Here is a 14,950-nt window from a genome sequence, read left to right on the forward strand (position 1 = left end):
AATACAGTTCTTCACCTTTGACAGAGCTGTTAGTCACCTGACCGAATATGTGACTCGGTGTCACACTTTGTTATATAATGATCCTGTGGAACACCTTGTGGCGTTTCATTAGGTTAAAGGCGCTTTATAAATATAAATTGCTGTTGCAGTTTAACATACAGAGAAATAGACAAACTCCTCTTGCATCTTTTACCCTGAGAGTTTTTCCTTGTAATATTTTAAAATGAAGTTCCACAACTAAAGTAAATGAAGTTTGTGCTGGTAAAATGTATTCAATCCCTCGGGGAACTGAAGCACATTGGCACATACAGAGGAACACACACAGACGGATACACCGAGTGTGACAGAGGCCTAAGGAGAAACAAACGCCCAGAAAACAAGATGTCACCAACTTGGCTCAGTTTTTGTTTCATATCCGACTGGAGACTTGCAGAAGACTGACACAGAAATGGATTTGTTTGGATGGTTTTTCTTCTATTTGAATGAGAATTAATTCTACAGTCAAGCAGAAATAACGAGAAGCACAGTCAGCAAGATTCAAACCAACGTCAGGAGGCCCCAATGGATTTTAAACCCATTCAACTTAAACATTGGACAACAACTACAGAACTTGCTAACATGCTAATATTATTTGTTTAAAATCATAGAATGGTTACAGCAGGGAAAGTGGGCCTTCTGCCCGTCCTAGCATTGCCATTACCTGACCTTTCTCCAGAACCCTGCAATTTACACTGTCTGTCGTCGTTCTTCCTACAAAATAATAGCATGTTTAGTTAAAACACAGAAGACTCGTTCAGCCAATAACAGCATCGAGTGTGTTAGACATGAACATGAAGTGAACAGTGAGGTGAAATAATGCCACAAGCTGCGGATGTACAACTTTCAATTTCCAAAACCCACCAACCTCATCAATGCGGCTCCTCTGAAACTTTCAAGGTAAATATTGATCCTTAAAAGGGGCCGCCCCCAGATCTATTCACAGTCCTCCAGGTGTGATCTAACCAGGGCTTTGTATAGCTGTAGCAAACCTTTCCCTCTTTTCTATAACAATCTCTGTAACAGGTTGTACAGCAAAATATATTAGATTGTATATTTCGACTGAGAAAAATGAGGAGGCGCTTGAACTCACAGCCATGTGTCCTGGTCAATGTTCACGAATATTAATCCGCAATATAATGAAAAAAACATTTAGGCCGGCATCGAGCCCCTCCGAAATCTATAGAATTATTGGATTCAAACAAACCCATCATTTATTCTCACTTCCTCAGCTCCACAGTGAGTGAGACAGGGAAAAGCAGAAAAACAGCAATATTCCGGCCCCGCACTCTCCACTCACCTGCTGCCAGCAGAAAGCAGCGACTGCAGCTTCAACGAGCGGGTTACTGCCCATCCCTGGAACACAAGATACTCCAACCCGGGCCAAACTTCCCAATTCACCGAACACAGGCTCAAGGAAACGCAGGTAGATTATATCCCGGTCCCTAACCTCCGAGCAGCATTTACTGAATACCCGAGGGAACGAATCACAAACAAAAGTAACACCAACTTTCTAAATCTTTTTATTGGATGTGTTCATTTCATTTTAAGTTCTGTAGATGGGAAAATGGCCGAAATAGAGGTTGGTGAATAACAGCTTGGAACCTTGTTCCTCTCGCCCACTGCAATGCTGATCCTTCCAATTTACAGGTATTTGGGGGCAATTATCAGTTTGATACTCAGATTAGCTCCGTCTCCATATTATAAGATGAATCTAGAAGCACTGGAGAAGGTAGAACCATAGAACCATAGAACACTACAGCACAGAAAACAGGCCATTCGGCCCTTCTAGTCTGTGCGGAAATATTATTCGACCAGTCCCATTGACCTGCACCTAGTCCATAGCCCTCCAGACCTATCCCATCTGTGTATCTATCTAATTTATTCTTAAAACTTAAGAGTGAGCCCGCATTTACCAGGTCAGATGGTAGCTCGTTCCACACTCTAACCACTCTCTGAGTGAAGAAGTTCCCCCTAATGTTCCCCCTAAACCTTTCCCCTTTCACCCTAAAGCCATGTCCTCTCGTGTTTATTTCTCCTAATCTAAGTGGAAAGAGCCTACTCGCATCTACTCTGCCTTTTCCCCTCACAATTTTGTTAACTTCTATCAAATATCCCCTCATTCTTCTATGCTCCAAGGAATAAAGTCCTAATCTGTTTAATCTTTCCCTGTAACTCAACTCCTTAAGACCCGGCAACAATAAAGATTTACTGGATTGATGTTAGAACTGAAAAGTTTTAACATTCAACAAAGATTGAATTGATTAAACAGGTTTTCTCTAGAAAACAGGGTGAGGCATGACCCGATCGAAGCCTTTAATATTCCGAAAGGGTTTGGAAGATGCTTCCACTTATGGATAGACAAGAATAAATAAAAGTTGGTCACCAGGAAATCCAATGTCCAATTCAGAAGCAACGTCTTTAATCAAAGATGGAAGCAGAAAATGATGGAAATACTCAGAAAATCTGGGAATTAAACTATGTCTCTCCTCAGACGCTACCAGACCTGTTTAGAATTCGAAGTTCTGTTTTTATTTCAGATTTACAGCATCGCCTTTCATTTTTTTCTTCAGAAGAGAATGTAGAGCCCATTGCCAGAGGATTAGAAATCCAAGTCTGTGCTGGACACGCCTAGGTAAAGTCACACTGTGAAAACATCATTCAGCAGCTAATTATGGAAAAAAGTTTACTCGATCATCTGATTAGCTAACACAGCAGCAGTCACATCTGATGGAGAAAATTTAGAGATTTCTTGCGTGTGAAGGCATTTACTCAGTTTGGCCACCAGTGAACAATCCAGCTATAAAAGTTCAAAGGATTTGCTCCGCAATAGGCGCATTCTTACTGACAAGACGGAGTTTAAATGCTTGGTGTATGGAAGGAGAAATCACTTCTTCACCTCAAATGCGAAGAATCCAGTGAATTGACATCTAACTGTAGGGGTTTGTTTTGTTGTTAATTACACCCAGGACAGAAGCATGGTAGAGGCCGATACAATTTATCGTATCAATTGATTGTATAATTTAAACCTTGACCATAAAGCTGCAATTACCATCGGATCATAAAAATTTATTGGATATGCAATTACGTCCTCCCACCCAGCATTCAATGCGGGACAGAATGTGCCCTATCCAGAGCGCCAGGGTCGTACGCATGCGTATTGCGGAGTCTGATTCGCACCTGCGCATTGCGGGCTCTTGGCTGAACATGCGCAGTGCTGTCCTGTGACTCGAGTGGCAGAGTGGGTGAGAAAATGGCGACTGGAGCAGAATAACAGAGTTAGTGGGTGTGCGGGAGAAATGGAGCCAGCGGAGTGGACAGGGAGGTTTTATAAACACTTGGTGCAGCCCGCAGAGCCTTAATCAGAAACTACAGGCCCCGCGTTTGCAGCGAACAGACCGGATATGGCTGGGTCTCCCTCTGCTCGGCCCGGGGGCGCGGCTGTGCAGCAGAGCGCATGCGCGGTCATCCTGGTCCAGGTAGCAGGAGGACAGAATGTTGTGAATATCCTGGACTGACAGGGATGGATTTTGGAAACTCCTTTTCCAGGGGGTTAGAAGGGGAGGATTTACACACAACAAACTCAAACCAAGAGAAATATTTCTCATTTTCTGTCCTGGACTGACAGTGATTGATTGTTTTGTAATCTTTTCATAGGATATAACATGGGAAGGATTTGCAGATGGGAAACTCAAACCAAACGTCAGATCAAGATCTGACAGACTCACTCGATTCATCAACCTTTGAGAGTAAGTAATGAGTTTCAGGTCATTATCACTCATTGTGTAAAATTTTTGCTCACACCCCTCCTGTAAATCTTGCTTCTTAACTTAAATCTGTGTCCCATAACCCTTTTATGATCAGATAATGTGAACAGCTTTTCTTTAACTACCTCATGTAAACCAGTCATTAACTTGTATACCTCTATCAAATTTCCCCTCAATCTACTTTGCTCCAAGGAGAACAACACCAGTTTTTCCAAACTAATCTAAAATCCTTCACCCGTTGAACCACTCTGGTAAGTCTCCTCTGCACCCTCTTAAGGACCCTCTCATCCTTCATAATGTGTTGTGATTAGTGGTTTACACAAACCCAGATGTTCTGTGTCCATGTCTGTGATGTCATCACAGATCGACAATTACACTGTGACATCAGCACACATCGATAATTACACTGTGACATCAGCACACGCCGACAATTGCGCGGTGACATCACCCCGCTCCCAGGGTATTTCCTCAACTGGGAGATTTTTCTCTGACTTCAGTGCTTCTGATATCTTTCCAGCTACAGTCTCTGGCAGGAGTTTCCAAAGCTGAAAAGAGTTAAATTGTTTCACAGGTGAGTAGTTTTGACAATTCATCTACAATTTGGAGCTTTTAGTCCTCTGTTATCCGTGTGAGGTCCGACAGCTCTGCGGCTGGTGTGACTCCTTTACTGTGGATCTGATTCTGTGTCTATCCATTGCTCTGTTTCACCTCTGCCCTCCCTGATCGCCTCTCTGCTGTTGTCTAACTTTCTCTGTCTCTAATAGTGGGTGTATTTTAGCTCTTTTTAGGATTTTACGGTTACTTCTGCCAACTGCTGCCCTGACCATGTGCTGCTGGCTTACCAGCTATAGCTTCCCACCATGTCTTTCATAGTCAGGAGTTGTTTTTCCTGCGATATAGTCCATCTCGCTTCTACCCCTGAGCTTATATTGATCATCAGCTTCTGTATCATTTTTATTCCCTGTAGTTCATTCTGCACCCCTGAAATGTTAACTCTGTTTCTCTCTCCACAGATACTGCCTGACCTGCTGTGTATTTCCAGCATTTTCTCTTTTTATTTCAGATTTCCAGCAGCTGCAGTATTTTGCTATTATTCTATTGGCAGGCAAAGTTACTGAGGTGGAAATAGATGGTCTTAGTGATATGTAGTCAGAAGCTCAGCTTAGGGTGAAATATGACACTAAGGTTGTGAACAGTTTGGCTCAGCCTCAGAGTTGTCAGAGAGATGGATGGCATTGATGGTTAGGGAGTGGAGTTTGTAGCAGGGACTGAAGACAATGGCTTCAATCTTCCCAATATTTAAATGGAGGAAATTTCTGTTCATCCAACACTGGATGTTAAACAAGTCAGGATGGTGTGTGACTTGGAGGGGAACTTGGAGGTGATGGTGTTCACATACATCTACCCTGGTCTTTCTAGGGGATGGAGGGTGAGGGTTTGGGAGATGTTGGTAGAATTGCAGATGCATAAAATCCCTTTCCTTCACCCCCTGCCTCTCCCATCTCCCTCTCTATTTCCCCCAGTAGATGCTGGTGTTTTGTATAGTCCCTGACCAGTTGGCAGGTTCCCTTCCCTGAAGGACATTAGTGAACCAGTTGGGTTTTTATAACAATCCAGCAGTTTTCATGGTCACTTTTTCCTGGTACTGGCCCCACAAATTACCAGATTCATTCACCTCAATTTCACAACCTGTTTTTGTGTTATTGTGGTTTCTCTCTCATTCACTTTTGTCTGTTTAAACTATTTCCCCAGGATTTTCAATTGTGAAACCCAACATTTCATCAGAATCTGACGGTGTCGCACAATTAGTCGTAACCTGAATTTCATCGGATTTTGAACATGGAAGGAAAAAGCACCGTTCACCGTGGGGAGAAACCGTACACGTGTTCTGTGTGTGGACGAGGCTTCAGCCGATTATCTGACCTGTCAAAACATAAATGCAGTTACAGTGCGGAGAAACCATGGAAATGTGGAGACTGTGGGAAAGGATTCAATTATCCATCCAGGCTGGAAACTCACCAGCGCACACACACTGGGGAGAGGCCTTTCACTTGTTCTGTATGTGAGAAAGGATTTGTTAATTCATCCACCCTCCTGAGACACCAGCTCATTCACCTGCTCCGAGTGTGGAAAGGGATTCACTTGGGCATCCAACCTGCTGAGACACCAGCGAATTCATTCTGGGGGGATGCCATTTACCTGCTCCGAGTGTGGGAAGGGATTCATTCAGTTATCCTACCTGCTGACACACCAGAGAGTTCACACTGGTGAGAGGCCATTTACCTGCTCCGAGTGTGGGAAGGCATTCACTCAGTTATCCAACCTGCTGACACACCAGCGAGTTCACACTGGTGAGAGGCCATTTACCTGCTCCGAGTGTGGGAAGGGATTCAGTCATTCATCCCACCTGTTGACACACCAGAGAGTTCACTCTGGGGAGAGACCATTCACCTGCTCCGAGTGTGGGAAGAGATTCACTCGGTCGTCAAACCTGCTGATACACCAGAGAGTTCACTCTGGAGAGAGGCCGTTCACCTGCTCCGAGTGTGGGAAGCGATTCACTCAGTTATCCAACCTGCTGACACACCTGTGAGTTCACACTGGGGAGAGACCATTTATCTGCTCCGAGTGTGAGAAGGGATTCGTTAATTTATCCGATCTGTTGAGACACCAGCGAATTCACACTGTGGAGAGACAGTTCACCTGCTCCCACTGTGGGAAGGGCTTCACACAGTCATCCCACTTGCTGAGACATCAGCGAATTCGTACTGGAGAGAGGCCGTTCATCTGTCCTGTATGTGGGAAGGGATTCACTGCGTCCTCTGACCTCCTGAAGCACCAGCGAATTCACACTGAGAGAGGCCATTCAGCTGCTCCTGGTGTGGGAAGGGATTCACCTGGTCATCCCAACTGATGAGACACCAGCGAGTTCACAAATAACGAACAGGATGTTGCTGTTAATCACATCCAGGACTGAACCTTGTTCATTGGAGTCTGTTTCTGCTGATGTTAATAAACTCTAGCCCAGTTATTGGGGCTAATATTCAGGATAAGGACAAATAAAATATATTTGTGTTAAATATAGCATATTGAGTTTTGTTTATATCTCTAACACAAGTTAGTTTCTCTGGAAGGGCTCTCCTTCTCCCCTCCATCCTCACCTCTAACAACAAGTGTGAGGAGCTCATGGAGCTTCTTTGTCACTAAGATTGAGACAATCCGATCAGTTGCCTCTGCTGCTTCCCTCCCTTCCACTAGCCCACCGGGACAAACTGTCTCTAAAATGTTCCACCTTGTCCAAGCCGTGAACCCACATCTTTCATTAGCTTCTCTCCCATCTCCCTTCCTGCCCTCTCAGTGCTCATCTTGTCCATGAGACCCACCTCCTGCTCCATCGACCCTATTCCCACTAAACTGCTGATTACCCAACTTCCCCATGTTCACTGATATTGTTCACAGTTCTCTCCGTTCTGGTACTATCCCTCTCTCCTTCAAATCATCACCCTTTCCTCAAAAAACAATTACTTAACTCTACTGTCCTTGCAAAGTATTGACCCATCTTCAACCCCCAGTTCCTCTCTGAACTCCTGAAAAGTGTTCACACCTCCCAAATCCATCTCTATCTTTCCCAGAACTCCCTGCTTGAATCCATCCAATCAGGTTTCTGTCCTGCCACTGTACTGAAACAGCTAAGATCAAAGCCACCAATGACACCCTATGTGACAGTGGCAAAGGGAAACTATCCCTTCTCGACCTGCTTTGACAAGGTTGACCACACCATTCGGCTCCAACACCTCTCCACTGTCGTCCAGCTGAGTGGGGCTGTTCTCTCCTAGTTCCATTCTTCTCTATCTAATCATAGTCAGAGAATCACTTGGAATGTCTTCCCTTCCCACTCCCACAGTTACCTCTGGTGTCCTCAGAGGATCCAGCCTTGGCTTCCATTTATTTCTCAGCAAAATTCTCCCCACAGCGACATTATCTGAAAACACAGTGTTAGTTATCACGTGTACACTGACAGTGCCCAACTCTACCTCACCACCACCTCTCTCCACTTCTCCACTTTTGTTAAATTATCAGACTGTTTGTGGATGTGCAGAAATTTTCTCCAATTAAATTTTGGGAAGATTGAAGCTATTGTTTTCATTCCTGAGCTACCAACTCCATTCTTTATCCTATTTCTATCAGGTCATCTCTCAGCCTTCTCTATTCTAGAGAAAAGAGCTTCAGGCTGTTTAGCCTTTCCTGGCGATTATAATGTATCCGTTCCTGTAACATTTGTGAATGAACTTTTATGTCCCTGGCCCTTGCAACGCCTGACAGCAGTTTCGAGTCTGTATGACCCTTCTTCAGAGGGCGTCTCTATTGGACAGAGCGGTTTCTGGGCCGCAGAGAATTGTGGGATTTTGAAAATGGGAGAAGAAAGCACCGTTCACAGTGTTCTACATGTGGATGAGGTTTCAGCTGATCATCTGGCCTGGTCAAAACGTAAATGCAGTCACAACTGAAAGCAGCTGTGCAAATGTTGACACTGGGAAGGGATTCATTTACCCATCGAAATTGGAAACTCATCAGAGCATTCACACTGGGGAGAGGCCATTGACCTGCTTAAAGTGTCAGAAGGGATTCACTCCATTATCCCACCTGCAGACACGCCAGCGAGTTCTCACTGGGGAGAGGTCATTCATCTGTGCTGTGTGGAAAGAGATTCATTAATTTATCCAACCTGATTGCACATCAAAGAGAGCTTTCAAATTTCAGGACTGTGGGAAGTGCTTTACAAATTCTCAGGAACTTGAACGACCACCAGCAAAGTATTCATACTGATGAGAGACCGTTCAGATGCCTTCTTTATGGGACTGGGTTCAGGCAATCATCCCACCTCTCTCTACACAAGTGCTCTCACACTGGGGAGAGGCTGTACACCTGCACCAAGTGTGGCAATATACGCATTCAGTCATCCCACCTGCCGAGACACCAACGAGTTCACAACGAACTACAGTGATTGGATTTTGCTGTTATTAATGTACAAGAATGAACTATACCCATTGGGGTCTGCTTCAGCTGATGTTAATAAACTCCGGCCCAGTTATAAGTTTAATATTCTGGATAAAGGTCAAATAAATCAACATTCTGTCAAACACAGAGGATGTTGAATTTTTAAAAACATCTCTAACACAAGTTAGTCCTTGTTTTGGACTCTCCCTCTCCCCTGTCTCCTGCATCCACACCTCCAACAAGTGTGAGGAGCTCATGGAGCTTCTTTGTCACTAAGATTGAGACAATCTTGAGAAAATTGAGATCAGCTGCCTCTCCTGCTTCTCTCCCTCCCACGAGTACATCCTTGACGCCGACATCCTTGCAATTCTTATTCAATCTCCGACCACTCTTCTGTCTCCAAATTCATGCTCACCTCCCAAATCCATGCACAATGGTCCTGCAACTTAGGGGTAAAATGACATTGTGAAAGGATTGTTTACCGGCTGAATTGTGACGTTCTTACTGACAAGACAGAGTTTAAATGTTCTGTGTATGGGAAGAAAAAATAATTGTTCACACCGCCTACTGAGATTCCGGTGAGTTTACATCTAAATGTCGGGGGTTTTACTGCAGTTATTTACACCCGGGACAGTATTATGGCAGAGGACCCATGCACTTTGTTTGTCATACCAATTGACTGAATAATTTTGTATATTGGTCTTGGGCTTCGTTCGTCATCAGATCACAAAACAGAATTTTCTATTCAAAAAAACGAACTCTCAATGGCAGCCTCGTTACCCAGCATTCAATAGGGGCCAGAATGTGCCCTATCCTCACAAAAGGAGCTCCCTACACATGCGTATTACGATGTGTGTTTGGAGCATGCGCAGTGTGGCCCATTTCATGAGCATGCGCAGTGCTGGTCTGTGACTGAAGCTGCTCAGAGAGGGTGAGTGAATGTCGAGTGGAACAAACTAACAGAGTTAGTGGGTGTGTGAGGAGGAATGGAGCCAGCGGAGTGGGCAGAGAGGCTTCATAAAGACACAGTGAAGGCCGCAAACCCCAAATAACAAGGTACAAGTCTTGTGTTTGCAGAGAACTGGCTGAGAAAGTCTGGATTTCTCCCTTCGCCAGGCCCGGGGTAACGGCCGCCATCTTAATAGGGGGCAATGTGCAGCAGGGCGCATGCGCGGGCATCCTGGTCTAGGTAGCAGGAGGAGAGAAGATTGTGGAATTCTACCCTGGACTGGCAGGGATGGATTTTGGAAACTCCTTTTACAGGGGGTCAGAAGGGGAACATTTACAGACGGGTGAGATCTGACAGAGTCACTCAATTCATCAGGACCTGGATCCTCCTTTTTTAATGCTCTGTACAAACCATTTCCCAAACCTGCCACACTCAGTCCAGGATAGAAATTCAGGACCTGGATTCTATCGGCCTCTGACTGTAAGCATTGAGTTCCAGGTCATTACCACTCACTGTGCAAACACTTCTTTCTCACATCCCTCCTGTACATCTTACCCAAAATCTTAAATCTGTGACCACGATCCTTTCACGATCTGCTACTGTGAACAACTTTTCTTTAACTACTTTATGTAAACATTTCATAATTTTGTACACCTTTTGTTAAATCTCCCCTCAATCTACTTTACTCCAAGGAGAACAATCCCAGTTTCTCCAACCTAACCTTGCAACTAAAATCCTTCATCCCTTGACCCATTCTGGTAAATCTCCTCTGCCCCCTCTCAAGGACCCTCCCATCCTTCATAATGTGTGGTGATCACTGGTTTGTACAAACCCAGATGTTTTGGGTCTGTGTGTGTGACATCATCACACATCGACAGTTACACTGTGACATCATCACACTTCGACAATTACACGGTGACATCATCACACATCAACAATTACACGGTGATATCATCCCGCTCCCCGGGTATTTCCTCAACTGGGAGATTTTTCTCTGACTCCAGTGCTTCTGATATCTTTCCAGCTGCAGGAGATTTTAAAGTTGAAAACTGAAATTGTTTCAGAGTAGAGTATTTTTGACCATTCATCTACAATTTGGAGCTTTTAGTTCTCTGCTCTGTTATCTTTTAGAGGTTCCATCGCTCTGGGGCTAGTGTGGCTCCTTTCCTGTGGATCTGAATCCATGTCCATCTTTTGCTCTGTTTCACCTCTGCCATCCCAGATCACCTCTCGGTCATTGTCTAACTTTCTCTGTCTCTAATACTGGGTGCATTTTAGCTGTGTTTGGCATTTAACTGTTACTTCTGCTGATTGTGTCCAAATAAGGTTTCCACTGCTGCCCATCCCCTGACCATGTGCTGCTGTCTTACCAGCTTTATCTTCCCACAGTATCTTTCACAGTCAGGAATTGTTTTTCCTGCGCTATAATCCACTTCTGAACTTATATTGACCATCAAATTCTGCACCATTTTTATTCCCTGTAATCCATTCTGCACACACTGAAATGTTAACTCTGTTTCTCTCTCCACAGATCCTGCCTGATTTGCTGAGTATTTCCAACATTTTTTTATTTATTTCAGATTTTCAGCAGCTGCAGTATTTTGCTATTATTTTATTGCAGGCGTTGGTCACAGAACTGAGTCACAGACGGACCAGTTAAGAGCTGGTTTGTATCAGGGTGGGTGTTGGTTACCAGAAGTTGGTCCCTGGCCTCCAGTGTAGGTCCTTTCTCATCAAGTCACAGAATCACTGAATGATGGCGATATAGACGGAGGCCATTTAGCCCATTGTGCACATGCTGGCTCTCTGCAAGAGCAAGTCAGCTAGTCCCACTCCCCTGCCCTTTCACTAACAAGACCAGCAAATATCGCCAATCCCCAGTTGCCTGTGGAGAAGATGATGTTTGACCTTCTTGAATCGCTGCAGTCCGTGTGGTGAAGGTGCTCCCACAATGCTGTTAGGTAAGGAGTTACAGGTTATTCACCCAGTGATGATGAAGGAACAGTGATATATGTCCAAATCAACAACAGCAATTCGTGTTTATATAGCACCTTTAACGTAATAAAACTTTCCAAGGCATTTCAAAGAACAGTATGCGTTTATAAAAAGCATTAGAGATTAGGAATGTACAGTCAAAGCTCTCTGCTGTTGACTGAGTTCTGAATTGGCTGATTGATGGACACTGTAACCAGGTCAGTCTGAGTTTCCTCGTGGTGAGTCTGCAGTGGGACCTGAGTCTGAGGAGGACGAGAGATTAACCCTATGAAGACAGAGTAAAACAGAACAACTGCGCTTGCACAATGGCAGCAAACACAGCCTTTAAAATAAGGATGAGAATTTTATAATTTAGGTTCTGCTTAACACGGAGCGTTTGTAGGTCAGTGAGCACAGGGGTGATGGGTGAACAAGACTTGGTGCAAGTAAGCACACGGGCAGCAGAGTTTTGGATGACCTCAAGATTACAGGGAGGCTGAATGTGGGACGCCGGCTGGGAGTGTGTTAGGATAGTTAAGTCTAGAGATAACAAAGGAATGGATGAGAGTTTCAGCAGCAGATGAGCTGAGACTGGGATGGAGTTGGGCGATGTTACTGAGGTGGAAATAGGCGGTCTTGGTGATGATGTGGATATGTGGTTGGAAGCTCATCTTGGGGTGAAATATTTCACTATGGTTGTGAACAGTCTGGTTCAGCCTCAGTTGTCAGCGAAAGGTGCAGAGTCAGTGTCTGGTGAATGCAGTTTGTAGTGGGGACTGAAGACAATGGCTTCAATCTTCCCATTATTTAAATGGAATAATTTTCTGCTCATCCAGTACTGGATGTCAGACAAGTCAGGACGGTGTGTGACTTGGAGAGGAACTTGGAGGTGATGGTGTTCACATACCTGTTACCCTGGTCCTTCTAGGGGGTGGAGGTTGAGGGTTTGGGAGATTCTGTCAGGGCTCTCCTGCATCTCTCACTTCTCTCTCGCTCTTTCTCCCTCCTCTCATAGAAACCTGAATCTTGTGTAGGCCCAGACTGGGTGGCAGGTTCCCTTCCCTGAAGGACATTAGTGAACCAGTTGGGTTTTTATGACAATCCAGCAGTTTTCATGGTCACTTTTTCCTCGTGCCGGCCCCACAAATTCCCAGATTCATTCAGCTCAATTTCACAACCTGCCTTTGTGTTTTTGTGGGTTCTCTCTCACTCCATTTTTTCTGTTTTAAATCAATTTCACAGGATATTTGAAGGGGAGGATTTGCTGTCGGGAAACTCACACCAAGACCTGAGAGAGTCACTTGATTCATCAGGACCTGAATATTATCAGCCTTTGAACATGGAAGCAGAAAGTGCTGCTCACGCTGGGGAGAAACCGTGTAAGTGCGGGGACTGTGGGAAGGGATTCAATTACCCGTCTGACCTGCAAACTCATCGATGCACTCACACTGGGGAGAAGCCATTCACCTGCCCTGAGTGTGGGAAGGGATTTACTCAGTCATCCACTCTGCTGACACACCAGCGAGTTCACACTGGGGAGAGACCGTTCACCTGCTCTGAGTGTGGGATGGGATTTATTAGTTCAACCAACCTGCAGACACACCAGCAAATTCACAATGGGGAGAGACCATTCACCTGCTCAAAATGTGGCAAGGGATTCACTCGATCATTCGACCTGCTGACACACCAGCGAGTTCACACTGGGGAGAGACCGTACACCTGCTCTGAGTGTAGGAAAGGATTCACTAGGTCATCCCACCTACTGAGACATCGGCTGGTTCACTCAGACCAGAGACAGTTTACATGCTCAGTCTGCGGGTAGTGCTATAAAAGTTACCAGGACCTGATCTTGCATCAACGTGTTCACACTGACGAGAGACCGTTCAGGTGCTCTCACTGCAGGACTGGGTTCAGGCGATCATCTGACCTCATTGTACATCAGCGCAGTCACACCGGGGAGAGGCCGCTCATCTGTTCCATGTGTGGGAAGGGATTCACTCAGTCATCCAACCTGCTGAGACACCAGCAAATTCACACTGGAGAAGGGGCTGCTCACTTGCCCTGACTGTAGGAAGGGATTCATCAATTGAACCTACCCACTGAAACACCACCGAGTTCACACTGAGGAGAGACCAGTCAGCTGGTCTGTGTGTGGGAAGCAATTCACTCAGTCATTTGTGCTGCTGAGACACCAGCAAGTTGACAAGTAACAGCAAAATCCAATCATTGTAGTTAATCACATCCTGGCTGGAACCATGTTCATTGGGGTCTGTTTCTGCTGATGTTAATAAACTTCAGCCCAGTTATAGAGGCTAATATTGTCGATACAAATCAATTAAATCAACTTGGTGTGAAATACAAGGTGTGTTGAATCTTTTTAATATCTCCAATACTCTCCTTCTCCCCTGTCATCTCCAACAACAAGTGAGAGGAGCTCATGGAGCTTCTTTTTCACTAAGATTGAGACAATCTGATCAGCTGCCTCTGCTGCTTCCCTCCCTTCCACTAGCCAACTGGGCCAAACTGTCTCTAAGGTTCCTTCTTGTCTGAGCCCTGAACTCACATCTTTCTCCAGTTTCTCTCCCATCTCCCCTCATACCCTCTCAGTGCTCATCTTGTCCATGAGGCCCTCCTTCTGCTCCCTCGACCTTATTCTCACCAAACTGCTGATTATCCAACTTCCCCATGTTAGCTGATATTGTTAATGTCTCTCTCTCTTCTGGTAATGTCCATCTCATCATCAAATCTATCGTCATCACCCATCCTAAAAATAAACTTTTGACCTGACCATCTTTTCAAACTACCGCCCCATCTTCAACCTCCCTTTCCTCTCCAAAGTCCTTGTACTCGGTGTCCCCCGAGGATCTATCCTTGGCCCCTCCTATTTCTCATCTACATGCTGCCACTCGGTGACATCATCCAAAAGCACCGTGTTAGTTTTCACATGTACACTGACAACACCCAGCTCTACCTCACCACCATCCCTCTCCATTCCTCCACTGTTACTAAATTATCAAACTGCTTATCCTACATCCGGAACTGGATGAGCAGAAATTTCCTCCAATTAAAAATTGGGAAGACCAGAATCATTTTTTTCAGTCACCATTACAAATTCCGTTCCCTAACTACCGAGTCCATCCCTCTCCCTGGGAACTGTCTGAGGTTGAACCACACTGTTCACAATCTTGGTCTTTTATTTGACCCCAAGATGAGTTTCTGACCACAT

The 14,950-nt window shown here is 45.0% G+C and overlaps 1 pseudogene; it reads left to right on the top strand.

Annotated features, from left to right (window-relative positions):
• Positions 1-3,440: 3,440 nt before the first annotated feature.
• On the top strand, positions 3,441-13,789 carry LOC144676859 (uncharacterized; annotated as a pseudogene).
• Positions 13,790-14,950: the final 1,161 nt, after the last annotated feature.

The sequence above is a fragment of the Cetorhinus maximus genome, unplaced genomic scaffold, assembly GCF_964194155.1.
Source record: "Cetorhinus maximus unplaced genomic scaffold, sCetMax3.hap1.1 HAP1_SCAFFOLD_2025, whole genome shotgun sequence".
In the NCBI taxonomy this organism is placed as follows: Eukaryota; Metazoa; Chordata; class Chondrichthyes; order Lamniformes; family Cetorhinidae; genus Cetorhinus; species Cetorhinus maximus.